This window comes from Panthera onca, chromosome C1, assembly GCF_046562875.1.
Source record: "Panthera onca isolate mPanOnc1 chromosome C1, mPanOnc1 haplotype 2, whole genome shotgun sequence".
NCBI classification, from domain to species: domain Eukaryota; kingdom Metazoa; phylum Chordata; class Mammalia; order Carnivora; family Felidae; genus Panthera; species Panthera onca.
The window spans coordinates 182,448,682-182,460,749 of NC_138346.1; the positions used below are offsets into that span (position 1 = coordinate 182,448,682).

Sequence of the window (12,068 nt, forward strand, 5' to 3'; positions counted from 1 at the left end):
CCTGATTCCCATCTCTAATCTTGCCCATAGTGTTCCTGGCCTTAAAAACCCTAGTCTTTAATCTTAATTTTTTAATAAGTACTTTCCATGTGCTGAAAAAGATTAATCATAATCCTTGTTTCATATGTGATGTCATTATGTATGGCCTTTTTATTTTATTCTTTATTATTTAAAAAAATATATAATTAATACTCAAGAACCTACTGTACAATGCAAACAAAGAACATTAACAATAACTTACATCTTTCTTTTGATTCTTATTCTTGTGCCTTTACCTCCAGGATAATTATGTTTAAAACATATTTTATGTTTTAAGTATTGTTTCATCAAATACATGTATATGGTTAGACAACATATTGTTTAATTTTCATTGTTAATTAGGGTGTCATAAAAAGGGTATAATGTAGTAAGTGGCCTTCTGAAACTTGCTTTTTACATTTGATGGATTTATTCAAATCATTGGGTTTTACTATAGTTCATTTAATTTATTTTCACTATTATATATTATTACATAGTGAGAATATGCTATACTAGTGTTTTGTTTAAAATCTTTGCACTCAAATGTGTGAGTGAAATGGGTTGGTAATTTTCCTCTTTCATGTTCACTTTCTTAGTTTGGGCATCAGAATTATACATGCAGGCTTTATAGAATAATGAATCAGATGATAGTCTACCTTTTTCTGTTCTGAGTAGTATGTTCCTTGAAAATTGATTAGAACTCATCTATAAAATAATCTGGCCTGATATTCTATTTGGTGGAAGGCTTTTAATTCCCACTTCATTTTCTTAAATATTATTAACAGTTATTAATAACTGTTATTAGTTAATAATTATTCAGTCTTTCTATTTCTTTTTTTTTTAAGTTTATTTGTTTATTTTGAGAGGAGGGGCAGGAAAGGCAGAGAGAGAGGGAGAGAGAGAATCCTAAGCAGCCTCCACACTGTCATTGCAGAGCCCAACCTGGGGCTTGAACTCATGAAATGTGAGATCATGATCTGAGCTGAAATCAAGAGTCAGATGCTTAACTGACTGAGCCACCCAGGCACCCCATTTCTATTTCTTTTTAAAGCTGTTTTGGTAAATTATATATTTTAGGGAATTTGTCCATTTCATCAATCAGTGTTGTCAATCAGAATGTCACCATTTCATACTGAAAAATTCTCACTTGTAAGACTTGCCTTCATGTTGTATAAGCAGGCATTTTCAAAAGGGCATTCAAATGTGGTCAAATAAGGAGGGAGAGAAACAACCAACTAACTTTCCTCTCTCCTTCCTCCCTCTCTTGTCATTGCCTATTATATACTAAACACTTCATATATATATATGTGTATATACATATATACGTATGTGTATATACATATATACGTATATGTATATACACACACTCATTTAATATATATACACTCGTGTAATAATATATATATATACACACACACACACTCACTTAATTTATGCCCCACCCCTAAGAGCAAATGTTGTATTTTCCTGTTTACAGATGAAGAAGCTAGAGCTCAGAGAGGATATGTAGCTAGGAAGTGGTCAAGTTGAAAACAGATTTTATTGACCCTTAAAGCTTGGACTCTTTTATTATACCACTTTCTTGGTCTGAGTAATTTCTTGTCTTTTCTTCCAGTGGTTCTCAAAGTTTAATGTGCATCAGAATCACTTTATATGCCTGGTTAAAAAAAAAGAATTTCTGGGGCCCACCATAAATGTTTAGTTGTATTTAGTAGGTCTATAGTAGGACCTGAGAATCTGCATTTCAGAAAAGCATTTCAGTTAGTTTTCATGTAGTACCTGCTACTTTTTGATGCCCTTCATACCATACTTTGAGGAACCCTTAACTAGATTCTGAATTCCTTGAGTATGGGAATGGTGTCCTATTTATTTAATTTTTCTGTGCGGAAGTACTCAACAATTTGCTGAAGAAATGAGTGAATAAATGAAGCAATGGATGAATGGATTTAGTTATATTGAGTTGTCAAACGCTTATTCTCTCTAATCAAAATGAGCTTCTTTGATCTATTCACTAGCCCCTGGTGTTTATGTTTCCCCTCTTGGACTTATTATCTTATGGGGTGAATTGCCTCCCTGCTTTTTGTATATCAAACAGCTCTAAGAGAAAAAGATTTCCTATCATTTTGAATGTCATCCACCATTCAATTTGCAAGAATGTTATAAGAAGGCTGCTTGGGAGAAGGGCACAAAGGTAGTTGACCAAATGGAATCTTTCCAGGTCTGCTCTCTTTTTGCTAAGTGGAGCTGTAGCTTTAGGGTACAGTTTTTGGGGAAAAAGTTATGGAAACTGTTATCTAGAGCCTCTCAGCTGCAGTTATTGAAAGTTGGAGCAACAAGCTTGACCCTTCTAGTGATCCTCAGTCCCTGAGCCAATCCTGATCATGCCAGGAGGTCTATCATATAACTCAACCCACCAACATATCAGTGGGCTCTGAAATCTATTTTGCCATGAATCTGGTATCTAGTCAGCTTGAATTTCATGCTCAGTTTCTCTGACTAACCTCTCATCTTCTTCCTGGGATGAGAAGCCAGTGTATTTAGGTCTAAAAAGACTAGCTGAGGACTCTAATACCCAGATCTCTTTTTGTCTTTTATATTTTGGCCCATAGTGAAAGGAAGAACTTGATTCAACTTCCTTTGTTTCATTTCTATATTTTGCTAATTTCTGTTCCAAAATACTACTTTATATTTGTAATAACATTCAGCCGTGTCTTATATCTTGAAAAGGGAAGCCAAAATACCTTTGAATTTTCATTTTCTTAACTTTTCAGAGAATATCATAATATTGACCTGCCTTACAGAGTGTTAGGATTAACTAATTAACATTGAATAGTACTTTGAAAATGTTAAATACTATAGAAATGCTAAATAGCTTTATTAGACTTGGAGTCTAAAAGACAAATGAAACTCCAAACTTCATTTAAATGCTTTTATATAATGGGATTTTTTTTCCTCTCAAAAGAATCTTAAAGAAATTTATGTAGCTACATTTTTGGTTCCCAATAGGAAATGTCACAATAAGTATAAAACATAGATGTCTAATTTCCCCACCTTTTCTGTCATTCTCTCTTTCTCCACTGGATCACACATTTATTAAACAAGCATTCCATAGTTGCCTCCTTGCTGACAAGCACCAAGCAAGACACTACAGATACGTGGTTTCTGACTTGTGGAAGATAGATAGGTACACATATTCTCAAGTAAATGTAATACAAGACAGAGCCAGTGATATTATAGAAATGCAGGACGTGAAGGAAGAAAAAGATCCCACTTCAGCTATCAGTGTATTTCTATGATGGATGGGAAAGTCAGGAAGATTTCATATAGCTGGCATTAACGGGGCTATGCTTGAAAAATAAAATGAACTTTGATAGACAAAGGAAATAGCATGAGGAACATTCATGTGTGCATTTTTTTGATGGGGGAACTATAGTTGAGAGAGGTTATATAGCTGATCTGGGAGTTAGACACTAAGTCAGTTCCTGAGTCAGATTTAGAATGCAACCTCTTCCTCACTTCTATTCTGATGTTCTTTGCATTGAACTATGTTTCTTCCTTTAATAGCAAAGGTAATTTACTACATGCCTATTTATCATAATTTGTATTCATTATGGAAAATTGAGATCTCTCTGGTGGTCCAAGAGGAGAGAGCATCACACACAGGCAGAGATAACATAGACAAAATAAAGATTCTTGGAATATTGAGGTGGGTAACAAGGAGTAGGTGGGACCAGGTGAATGGCCATCCACTTGCCTTGAAGTGTAAAGTATTGAGGACTAGTAAGAAATAAAATTAGATAGCACACTGATTAAGAAAGGATTTGAATATTACAATAATGAGGTTTTTACTCAGCCATAGAAAAGAATGAAATGTTGCCATTTGCAACAACATGTATGGACCTGGAGAGTATAAAGCTAAGTGTAAGTCAAAGACAAATACCATATGATTTCATTCATATGTGGAACTTAAGAAGGAAAATAAATGAACAAAGAAAAAGAGGCAAACGAAAAAACAGACTTTTAACTGTACAGAATAAACTAATGGTCACCAGAGGAAGATGGGTGGGGGAATGGGTGAAATAAGTGAAGGAGATTAATCGTATGCTTATCAAGGGGCACCACGCTTATCAAAGGGTGCCTGGGTGGCTCAGTCTGACTTAGTCTCAGGTCGTAATCTCATCACTTGTGGGTTTGAGCCCTGTGTCAGGCTCTGTGCTGACAGCTTGGGGTTTAGAGCCTGCTTCATATTCTGTGTCTTCTTCTCTCTCTCCCCTTCCCCCCTCAAAAATAACATTAAAAAATAAAAGGGTACACTTATCATGATAAGCACTGAGTAATGTATAGAATTGTTGAATCAGTATATTGTACACCTGAAACTAATATAACACTGTATGTTAACTATACTAGAATTAAAATAAAATTTAAAAAAGGGAGTAATGAAGGTTTTGTCATGTTGTGTGAGGTGTGGCAAAATGACCAAGTAGAAATGACTAGTGGATAGTTGAAGCTATAATTCTGATTGCTAATGAGAAGATAACATGATTTAGGAGTTACTAGTAAGGAAGTAATATCAAGTAATGAAAGGTCTCTAAGGGATGGAGAGGACAAGAGCAAAAAATCAAGAGCCACTAATGAAAGAGTTTATGGCATTGTTAGCTCAGTCTAGTTCCTGATGTATACATGGGAAAAACTGAGGCCCAGAAAGAAGAAAAAACTTGCTGCAAACTATTCACTAATTCAGTGGAACCAGAGCCCATGTCTCTTCACTCCCAGTTCATAGCCCCCCTTCTTCCACTAATACTTATTCCAACCAATTTATGTGTTCTGCAACAGAGGACTATAGCTGCTCAAGTGAAATTGAAACTTGAAATGGAAACCAAAATCATGTACAGGAAGAGAATATTGCTTTCCTTAGTTTTAATCACTTCTGTCCAGCAATTCTTGGGTTCATCTTAGAAGGCATGGCCTCTGGGGATCAGGGGACTGCACATTCCCAGGTGATTACACATGGGTTTATTTGTCTCTCAGCTTTTTAATTTTTTCCCCTTAAGTTTTATTTCGTGTGTGTGTGTGTGTGTGTGTGTGTGTTTTGCTTTTTGTTTTTTCTTTTGCTAATTTTTTCTTGGAGGACAGTTTGCTAAAAGACATTTGAAATATTGCTAGGGAATATATGGCTCATCTTTCAAAACAGGAATTTCCCCTTTTCCTCGGCTGCTGGGGAACCCTGTCCTGAACATACTCACTACTTCCTCTGCCAGGAGATTTGCCTTGACATGCTTCCTAATTTGTACTCCACCTCCTTCAGCCTTCTCTAACCAGTGACAGAGAAATTAAAATTCACTTTTAACCACTGTTTATTAATGCCTGTCTACCGTGAATCAGGGTTTAATTTAATCTAAATGAATTATTTCAGTAGCCAAGTGTGATCAGTATAATTTTACCTATCTTATAAATAAGGAAATTGAGACACAGATAATGGGTTATGTGACATGATTGTGGTAGACAGAATAAGGATTATCCAAAGATGTTCATACGTTACTTTCTAGAACCTGGGAATATGTTACCTTACAGGGCAAAAGTGACTTTGCATATGTAGTTAAGGATTTTGAGATGAAAAGATTATGCTGGATTATTTAAGTGGACCCAACATAACCACAGAGGTCCTTAAAAGAGGAAGTCTGAAGGCTTAGAGTCAGATGAGACATGGTGATGGAAGCAGAGAGGTCAGAGAGAGACAGATTTGAAGATGCCATGCTCCTGGCCTCGAAGATGGAGGCAGAAGCCACAAGCCAAGGAATGCAGGTGACCTCTAGAAACTAGAAAAGACAAGGGAACAGATTCATCCCAGAGCCTCCAGAAAGAATGTCACACTGCCCACACTTTGAAATTAGAATTTTAAGAAATATATATTTTTTTAATTTTTATTTATTTTTGAGAGAGAGAGAACATGAGAGGGGAGGGGCAGAGAGAGGGAGACACAGAATCTGAAGCAGGCTCTGGGCTCTGAGCTGTCAGCACAAAGCCCAACGCAAGGCTTGAACCCATGAGCCATGAGATCATGACCTGAGCTGAAGCTGGATGCTTAACTGACTGAGCCACCCAGGCACCCCTGAAATTAGAGCTTCTTACCTCTAAAATTATAAGATAACAAATTGGCATTGTTTTAAGCCACTAAGTCTGTGGTAATTTGTTACAAAAGCAAAGGAAGCTGATACATTAAAGTTATACAGCAGGTAATTTTTCCAGTGATTTCTGTTTTTCCACATGTAAAGAATGCACTCTATAGACATGTAACTGAGCCCTATCTTGCTTGACACTGTTGACCCTTTATTTCTTTGTGACTCTCTTCCCTTTGCATCTAAGATAGTAGATGCTCCTTAACCTCTTCCTGCTCTGATCATTTTGTCAATTATGGGCTCCATCTCTTATTTATTGTGTTCTGAATATATTTCTCTTTCCTTTCCATCTCCTTGCTTCCCTTTTCTTTCCTCCTTTTCATACTGTCCCTAACATTCACCCCTCAAAACTCCTACTTTTCACTTTTATGCTAATGATTCCCAAAGATGTCTCTTCTCTAAACCTTAGACTCCCTATAAATATCTATCCTTGGAGAATTGAGAACCAAGGCAGAGAAAATTTTAAATACAACTATAGACCAAAGACCAATAATCTTCAAAAGTACAATAGATATGACCTTTCAGTAGCGATCATAAAAGTCAGAAGACAATAGATTGACATCTTTTTAAAAAATTTTTTAACATTTATTTATTTTTGAGAGACAGAGAGATAGAGTATGAGCAGGGGAGGGGCAGAGAGGGAGAGAGGGAGACACTGAATCCGAAGCAGGCTCCAGCACAGAGCCTGATGTGGGGCTTGAACCCATGGACCGCAAGATCATGACCTGAGCCGAAGTTGGATGCTTAACCCACTGAGCCACCCAGGTGCCCTGAGATGACATCTTCAAAGTCCTAAAAGGGGGGAAAAAGAAAAAGAAAAACAGTTAGAATTCCACTCTTAGAATATCCTTCAAAAATGGGAGACAGACAAAATCTGAGAAAATTCACTGCTTCCAGACCTGCACCACAGAATAGACCACTGGAAGTTCTTCATGCTGAAGAAAAATGAACCAAGATGGCACTCTACAGTTTGACTATGAAGTTCCTAAGTTGGTTTTCTTTGTATTTATCCTGCTTAAAATTTACTGAGTTTCTTAAATCCATGAATAAAAGTCTTACATAAATTCTCTGAAATTCTCCAAAATGCAGGAAGGAATGAAAAGCAATAGCTAATGGCAGTTATTGACACAAAAGACATTTATTATTTAAAATTATAGTGACAATGTCTTCTGGGTGTTATAAGAGGAAGCAATATATTTGACCATTGTAGTACAAAAAGGAGAAGGGAGTAAATGGGATTAAATGATCATAAGATTCTTGTATTTTTCTTAGGAAAAAGACATATGGAAAAATTTAATGTGGGGTGCCGGGGTAGTTCAGTTGGTTAAATGTCTGGTTCTAGATTTCAGCTCGGGTCATCTCATGTCTCATGAGATCCAGCCCCTCGTCAGGCTCTACACTGTCAGCAGAGAGCCTGCTTGGAATTCTGTCTCTCCCTCTCCCCCTTCCCCCATTCTCTCTCTGTGTCTGTCAAAATAAATAAATAAAACTTTTAAAAAATTTTAATGAACTATACACTTGATTTTTTTTGTACTTTATTGTATGTCAGTTATCTTTGATAAAAAAAGAAAAAAGTGAAAATGAAAATGTGTTGATATATCAAGAGAAAAATTTTGGATAAATTCCTTGAGATAATTTGTATATGGGGTTCAATTTGACAACATTCCTCCTTACTCCTCCTTACACTCTTAATATAGGGCCTATATGACTGTTCATTCAACAAATGTTGATATTCCCACTATACGCTGCTCACTGTGATAGGCACTGGATATACAGAGATTGAGACTAATGTTAAGAGTTGTTCATTAATGAACAAATGGTAGTAGTCTGTGAAGGTTTCTGAGTAAGGAAGTTAATTGGCGCTAAACCTTAGGGATTTCTGCAACAAACATCTTGGTGGTTGTAAGAATGGAGGGATGGGGTTAGATGATATGATTTTCTCTTGGTTCTGTACTGCCTAAAGTCACTCCTATAGGCCTGCTTTTCTAGCATTTTCTTTAAGGAAACAAATACACAATTTTCTAGTGCCCTCTAGATAAGGACATCTGGGATGTCCTCCATGAAACCTCGGTGCCAAGAGGAAAGGAATGGTTGGTGTGTTTTCTTTCTCTCTCTCCCTCAAATAAGGTGAACAAAAGTGGCTCAGATTTTTTAAAACATTCATTTATTTTTGAGTGAGAGAGACAGAGCCTGAGTGTGGGAGGGGCAGAGAGAGAAGGAGACACAAAATCCAAAACAGGATACAGGCTGACAGGACAGAGCCTGACGCAGGGCTCAAACTCACAAACCATGGTATCAAGACCTGAGCTGAAGTTGGCTGCTTAACCACCCAGGCATCCCTGACTCAGATTTGTCAGAATGCTAGTGGTGGGTCAGACTGCTGGAGAGAGGGCCAAGCTCTGTCAGAGAGTGACTCAGGATGCCCTTAGAGTACTGGTTACTGGACTGAACACAGTGCAGTGGGTATGAGATCATAGTCAAGAGGTGAGATGAGTTTTCTGTTGTTAAAGCAACTCTGCAGTTAGTTTCTGTTTTTCCTTCTGTTGTGATAGAGGTTAAGAAGGTATCGTTTGATGATTAATGTGTTAAAGAGAAATTGCTTCTTGGGTCTGTTGGGTTAATTTGTTTTCCTATAGGTTTCTCCCCTAAATTAGCAATATCTTATAATGTTTGCATTACACAGAAGTCCAGGATAAAAAGCATTGAATGAAACAGTCATTCATTCATTTATTCAGTTAGCATTTACTGAGTTCCTAATCATTGTTAGCCACTGTGTTCATTATTGGTGATATAAATATAACTAATTGTACTTTCAGCCAAGTCTACATTTATAGAGAAAGACAGACAAAGAAATATAAATTAAAATGAAGTGACAGTTATGAGAATTCAGTTTGAAATAAATGCAGATTGAACACAAAAGAGGAACTAATTAATTCTATCTCAGGAGTCTGGGAAGTCTTTATTGATGATGTTATTTGAATTGGATGTAGGGGAAAAAGTAGTTCCCCAGGCCTTACAGCCATTCTAATTGAAGGAAACAATAGGAGCAAAGACATGAAGACTTAAAAATTTCCTGTCTGGCTAACTATAGGTAATCTAGAACACAGAGTGTGTGTCGGGAAGTAGTAGGATATGAGTTAAGACTATGAAATGAGTTGGAGGTCAATTGTCAAGAGCATTTAAAGTCCTCAGAATGGTGAATTATCTGTAATGAGTGTGTTTACTGAACCACCCAGGTTTTTTCCCCCTCAGGGTTTTAAGTATTTACAAACTGAATAAAGAAAGATATACAACACACTGTAATTAATTTAATAATTAATAAAATTCAGTATAATTCATTTGTGTGTATATTCGTTTTATTTTAATTCCAGTGTAGTTAACATGCAGTGTCATATTAGTTTCAGATGTACAATATACTGATTCAATAGTTCCGTATATTAATTCATGCTCATCAAGATAAGTGTACCCTTTTCTTTTTAAGTTTATTTATTTATTTTGAGAGAGAAAGAGAGAGCAAGTGCAAGCTGGGGAGGGGCAGAGAGAGAGAGAGAGAGAAAGAGAGAGAATCCCAAGCAGCCTCCATGCTGTCAGCATGGAGCCCCACATGGGGCTTGATGAACCATGAGATCAAGACCTAAGCCAAAAATCAAAAGTGGGATGCTTAACCAACTGAGCCACTCAGGTGCCCCAAGATAAGTGTACTCTTAATCCCCTTCATCTATAGTTAATTTTTGTAAATTTTATTGTGAGAAATTTAAAATATATAGGAAAATACAAAGAGTAACATTACAAATACCCTTATTTGCTGCTGCCCAGAATTAATAGCCATTAATATTTTGTTATATTTATTTCTAGTTTTGTTTTTTGCTTTTTAAGAAAGAAGGCATTGCAATTTGTATTTGTTTTCTCAGGATGCTGCAACAAATTACCTTCGATTGGGTGGCTTAAAACAATAAAAATTTATTCTCTCATTGCTTTGGAATTCAGAAGTATAAAATTAAGATGAAATCAAGGGCCGCACTTGCGGCCTAGACTCTGGAGTCTCTAGGGGGAGAATTCTTCCTTGTTTCTTTCAGTTTCCAGTATCTCTAGGCATCCCTTGACTTCTTTGGCTAGTAACTACATCACTTCAACCTCTGTCTTTGTCTTCACGTTACTTTCTCTTCTGTGTGAGTCTTTTCCTCTTCTATTTCTTCTGAGGACACTTGTGAGATTTAGAGTCCACTGGGTAATCCAGATGATTTCATCTCAGGATTGTTAACATATATATGCAAAGACCCTTTTTCTAAACAAGGTTACATTCATGAGCTCCAGGGACTTGGATGTGGACATAAATTCTGGGGGGATACCATACAACCTACTACATAGTTTCAGCTGAAATTCCTTTTATTCAAAGAAGCAAGTCTCATTTCCTATCCCTACTTATTAAAGATAGCATGTTTCCTTCTTGTCTATGTTCATTTTGTTTTACATCATTTATTTTCATTCATATAAAATAATTTGGTATTTTTTCTATGTGTATATAGTTTTGGATTTACAAAGACATCATCTTGTACAAATTATTCTGAAATTTGCCTTTTTATTTCAATGTTATATATTTTTAGAACTGTGTAGTTTTGGGAACTAAAACTAGCTATTCTCTAATCTATTTCTATTAAATTATTTTTTATTAGTCAGGATAGGCTAGGTACCAAAAAAATCTCTGTTATTTAACACACAAAATATTTATTTATATTCCTGCTATATAACCACCTGGGTCAGTAGCATGTTCTGCTCTACAAATGCATTCAGGACCCAGGTTGAAGAAGTTTCACAAACTTGGTCACACGCCATCTGAAAACCAAGGCTTCCTCAGCTAACACAACAGGAGAAAAGAAAGTTGTGGGATTTCACACAAGTAATTAAATGCTTCAATGTAGAAGTGTCATTTCCATTCATAAGTTATTGGCCAGAAATATTCACATGACTCACCTAAATGCAAAGGAGGTATATAGGTGTATGTCCAGAAGAAAAGGAGAACTAGTTACAATGAGCAATGGAAATCTGAGATGCTTTCCTATTATGCTATCGTATAAATATACTACATTATATTAGTTTTAGGCAAATATACCATATGACGGACATTAAGGGAGTTTCCATTTTTGAAATTGCTAATAATGCTGCATTTGGCATTGGTATGTGGTAATTTTTGTCCATATGTGAACATTTCTTCCAACTCCTATATCTAGAAGTTGGATTGTTGGGTCACAGATTATGCATGTTTTTTATTTAGTAGGGACTACCATATTGTTTCCAAACTATATTATTAGTTTACATTCTTACCAGCAGTATATGAAAATACAATTTTCCTTACATTTTTACCAGCCTTTAACATTGTCATGCTTTTTAATTTTCATCAGTTTGATTGGTGGAAAGGACATCTCATTATTATTTTAACTTATGCTTCCCTAATGACTAGGTTTAACATCTTGATTGATAGATAGATAGGTAATTTTTTGTCGAATTAACAAATATTTACTAAGCACTTACTATATACCAGAAGCTATGCTAGGGGCTAGGGATATAGCATTAATCTCCGATTTCAAGCAATAAATCTGGTCCTGGGATCTGTTGGAAGACAGGAGGGATCATCAAGTAGGTTATGCAGGCCCTGAGGGATTCAAAGAGGATGTGATCTCAGAGACAGCATTAATGAGTAAGATTATGCTGTAATTCCTAAGGTAGACATTGTTTACTCTGAGCCACTCTACTCCCCAAAGCATCTTATAACCTATAATTATAGGTATGTATTGAGAGGTGGGTGATAAGGTGTGTCTTTTAGTATATTGAGACCTAGCTAAAAGTAATTTAGGTCATTCTTTCACACCATGTAGA

The 12,068-nt window shown here is 36.1% G+C and overlaps 1 protein-coding gene and 1 long non-coding RNA gene across 9 annotated transcripts in view; one reads left to right on the top strand and one right to left on the bottom strand.

Moving 5' to 3' along the window:
• The window catches only part of LOC132670999 (BEN domain-containing protein 5), a 1,465,258-nt gene that overhangs the window by 678,142 nt on the left and 775,048 nt on the right, over positions 1–12,068 (top strand). The window lies entirely within an intron of this gene.
• LOC132671011 (uncharacterized) overlaps positions 6,798–12,068 on the bottom strand; it is a 36,557-nt gene continuing 31,286 nt past the window's right edge. Inside the window, exon 3 of the long non-coding RNA XR_009606949.2 lies at positions 6,798–6,986. This is a non-coding gene — a long non-coding RNA (uncharacterized LOC132671011). The remainder of the gene's footprint in view (positions 6,987–12,068) is intronic.